The sequence below is a fragment of the Odocoileus virginianus genome, chromosome 16 (genome assembly GCF_023699985.2).
Source record: "Odocoileus virginianus isolate 20LAN1187 ecotype Illinois chromosome 16, Ovbor_1.2, whole genome shotgun sequence".
Lineage (NCBI taxonomy): Eukaryota > Metazoa > Chordata > Mammalia > Artiodactyla > Cervidae > Odocoileus > Odocoileus virginianus.
Window position 1 is genome coordinate 15,532,584 of NC_069689.1, and position 4,144 is coordinate 15,536,727.

Sequence of the window (4,144 nt, forward strand, 5' to 3'; positions counted from 1 at the left end):
CTCTTGGCCTGGCAAAGCAATAAAGCTTTTTTTTTTTTTTAATCCACTCAAAATTCTGTCTCTGAGAATTAATTCAGTGTTGGGGTACAGATGTGAAAACTGGCTCCAAGCCTATCACTGAGGCCAGTCCCCTGCCCAGGGGCAGATCTCGGGTGGGGAACCATTTGAAAATGAACTTCTCATGGACTCAGTCAGAACCCACACTCATTCATATCTGAATCAGCACTTCATTTTTGCTTTGAGAAGACTTGATGAAGCCCTGCCTGTGAAGCTGGCACCCCTGACTTCTTACACCCCTTCGCACTCATCTGCTTGGCTCGGGTCACAGTGGGGCTTGCCTGGACTCTGGCTCCAGCCAGCGGCTGTTTTCAGGGTGAACAGAGAGGGACCAAGTTTCCTCCTGCGTGACCCCACAAGTCTCTGCATTCAACCAGGGCCCCTCTGTGGCTTGGTAAGAGCCCACCCCAGGCCTCTCCAGCTCACGTCCAACCCTAAGCTTCAGCACCATGGAGTCACCTAAGGCTCTCGGATGAGGCAGATGGCACCTGAAACATACCTGCAGGGCTCTCTGCCTGGAGCCTCCCTCCTTGGGAAACGTCCACTCTTCTCTTAGGGGCTGCTTATGGGGCCTTTCCCTGATGCGCCTGGTGGGGACAGCGCCCCGCCTGCACTCAGCAGCCTGACTGTCTTCCTTCACAGCTCTGGGGTTTTTGTCTGTGGTCCCGGACATGAACCCCACAAGACAGGGGCTCCTGTCTTATTTATCACTATTTGTCATCTAGAACATAGCAGGCCCACTGTGAGCTCCTGCTGATGGAAGGAAGAGACAGCTCAGTTTTTGGGCAAAAGCCCCCAAATCTAACCTTTCCTCTGGGGTGGAGAAAAGACCCCATAGAACAGAACAGCACAAAGCAGGCTATGACATGTACGCACACGTTTGTTTATATGTGTCTGCCCCTCTAACCCAGTGCTGCGGAACAGTCTCTACAGAGGTCTGTGTTTGAGGCTGAGGTCCTCGGTCCCGTCCCCGGTAAAGCCCTTTTCTGTCTGCCTCCAGGAGTGGGCTGTGCTTTTGCCTGGATCTCTACAGTCTTGACCAGAAGCAACCTCTGTTCTCAGCAGCCTCTCGGCACATCCCAGGCAGTGCATGCTTGCGTGCTAAGTCGATTCACTCATGTCTGACTCTGCGACCCCATGGACTGAAGCCTGCCAGGCTCCTCTGTCCACAGGAATTTTCAAGCAAAAATACTGGAGTGGGTTGCCATGCCCTCTTCCAGCGGGTCTTCCCAACCCAAGGATCGAACCAGTGACTCTTGTGGCTCCCGTGTTGGCAGGAGTATTCTCTACCGCTGAGTCACCAAGGAAGCCCCACACACTGGGCAGACCAGTCCTGAAAAACTGGGTGAACACACATTCTGCTTCAAAGCAAGACATGCACAAAGCTTGTAATGTGGACTGGTTGGCACTGATGCCCATGCCTAAAGGACCCTGCTCATCCTAAGGGAAATCATTGGAGGGTGTTCATTGGAGGGACCGATGTTGAAGCTGAAACTCCAATACTTTGGCCACCTGATGTGAAGAGCTGACTCATTTGAAAAAACCCTGATGCTGGGAGGGATTGGGGGCAGGAGGAGAAGGGGATGATAGAGGATGAGATGGTTCGATGGCATCACCGACACACAATGGACATGGGTTTGGGTGGACTCCGGGAGTTGGCGATGGACAGGGAGGCCTGGCGTGCTGCGGTTCATGGGGTCGCAAAGAGTTGGACACGACTGAGCGACTGAACTGAACTGAATGGACCCTGCAAATTGTGTCCAGGCAATGTGTAGCCACCCCCCAACCCTACATGTTCTGCCTCTGTCCCCTGATACCCAGGGGCCCCCACAACTCTGCAGAAAGCAGGGGTACAGCCAGTGGCCACTTTCCAGCTCTGAACTGCCCACCGCCCAGGGATAGGTTACTGGCTGTTTATTGTCTTCCTGGGTAAAGGAAAGCTAAAAATTTAGTTTATTAGCATGCATTTTACCATTCACCTTTTTACCACTCAGCTTGAAGTGCAAATATCTTGCGTTTAGCTCATATGTGAAATCATTGAAATAACGCCATTTGCATTTAATAGTTTATATGCACATATGTTTTTTTTTTTTTCTTTCCAGAACAGTGGAAACACAACAGAAAACAAACTTGTCTGTTTTTATTTAACTTTTTGATATGGGAGTTTTCCCAACTTTGTCCAACTAGACTTTCCCACACCCCTTCCCCAGATTTAGGGAGTGAGTGAAATCCTTGCTATTTCTGGTGCAAAGACCTTTATAGCTGAGAACTGAGAGGAGCATGGGGAAGGAGGTGGAGGAAGGTCGGGCACAGGGAAGCCAGTCTTTGTCTGTCTGTCTGTCTGTCTCCCTCCCTGCTGTCCTGGGAGCTGGACCAGGGCCTGGTCCTGCTGGGCTGTCAGGTTGTCAGCCTCTGGGTTTGGTGGGGAGGGGACCTAGGTTACCAGTCAGCATGGCAGCACTGCTTCCTAATTCTGTCCTTGGCCCTGGGGCTGGCGCCGCTCTTAGGTCTAGAGGTGATTACTCACTTCCTGCCGTCGGGGCCACTGAGTTTGGGAAATCTTCACGGTGAGGAGCCCAGGCTGGTTCCTAGCCTCCCTGGCCCCTCCTCTCCTGGGACTAACCGCTGAGCCAGGGTCCCCAGGCAGCTGGCTCTGCCTGCAGGGTCCTCATGCCTCCCAGAGAACCTGGGAGTGGGTTCCACCTCTGTCTTGGCAGTGGGCTGTCTGATTAACTGGCCTTGTGCCCACCAGGTTGGCACTGTGCTGAGATCCCTCCTTTCCCCTTCCCACCTTGTACCCCTGATCAAGAGACTGATGCTCAGAGAGGAGATTTATTCTGGGAGCAGTGTCCTTGAATTTACCTATCATGGATATTTCATAGAAATAGAATCCTATGACTTGTGGTCTTTTGGGCCCTCTGTGGGTCTTTGGGGTCTTCTTACACTCTGGGCTTCCCTGGTGACTCAGATGGTAAAGAATCCACCTACAATGCGGGAGATCCGGGTTCGATTCCAGGGTCAGGAAGATCCCCTGGAGAAGGGAATGGCAACCCACTCCAATATTCTTGCCTGGAGAATTCCAGGGACAGAGAAGCCTGGCAGGCTACAGTCCTTGGGTCGGGCTACAGTCCACGGGGTCACAAAGAGTCAGACACGACTCTTTTTTCTTCCACATGTTTTCTTACACTCTGTGTCATGTTTTTGAGACTCAGTCACCTGGCGGCACGTGTCAACCTTTCATTCTTGTTTGTGGCTCAACAACGTTTCATCGCGTCTGGACCACATCCATCTGTCCCTTCTCCCCTGGGTGGCCTTTGGGGCTCTTTCTTCCTTTCGCTTGTTGTGAATAATGCTGCCCCGAGCATTCACGTAGAAGTGTTCATTTGGGTTCCTATGTGCAATCTTTAGGGTACGTACTCGGAAGAGGAGGTGCCAGGCCACGTGGTGATTCTACACCTTTTGGAGGAAGAGCCAGACAGTTTTTTCAGTAGCTGCGTCTTGCTGGTCCTCACTCACAGGTTCACACACTTACGCACTGGTGCTGCTGGGGTGGGGAAGGATTATGCCCGAGGGGGCGTTTTAGAACCAAGCAGGATCCTACGGGGGCTTCCTGGGCAGCCACCTCCCCTGTGTCCTTTGCTGTAGCTCCTCTTTGAAGCACCTGGATACCAGTATCTGATGCACATTCCCCGAGTTTTCCAGATGCTAAAACCACCACCAAATGGAAGATATTAACTACAGGATGACCCCGAGCTCACAGCCGCCCAGATCTACTGGCACCTAAGGACTGATCAGGTTAACCCTGTGACGCTGCCCTGTCACCTCACTATCAGCCAATCCGAGAACTGCGTGTGAGCTGATCACAGACTCTGGGACACCCATCCCTCACCTGGCCTTTAAAAATGTTTTGCCGTGGATAGCACAGGGCACTCTGCTCGGTATTCTGTAATAACCTAAGAGGGAAAATAATTTTTTAAAAAATAGCTGCATATATATGTACAACTGAATCACTTTGCTTTACACCTGAGACTAACACAACATTGTTAATCAATTGTACTCCAACATAAAATAAATGTTTTTTTAAAGT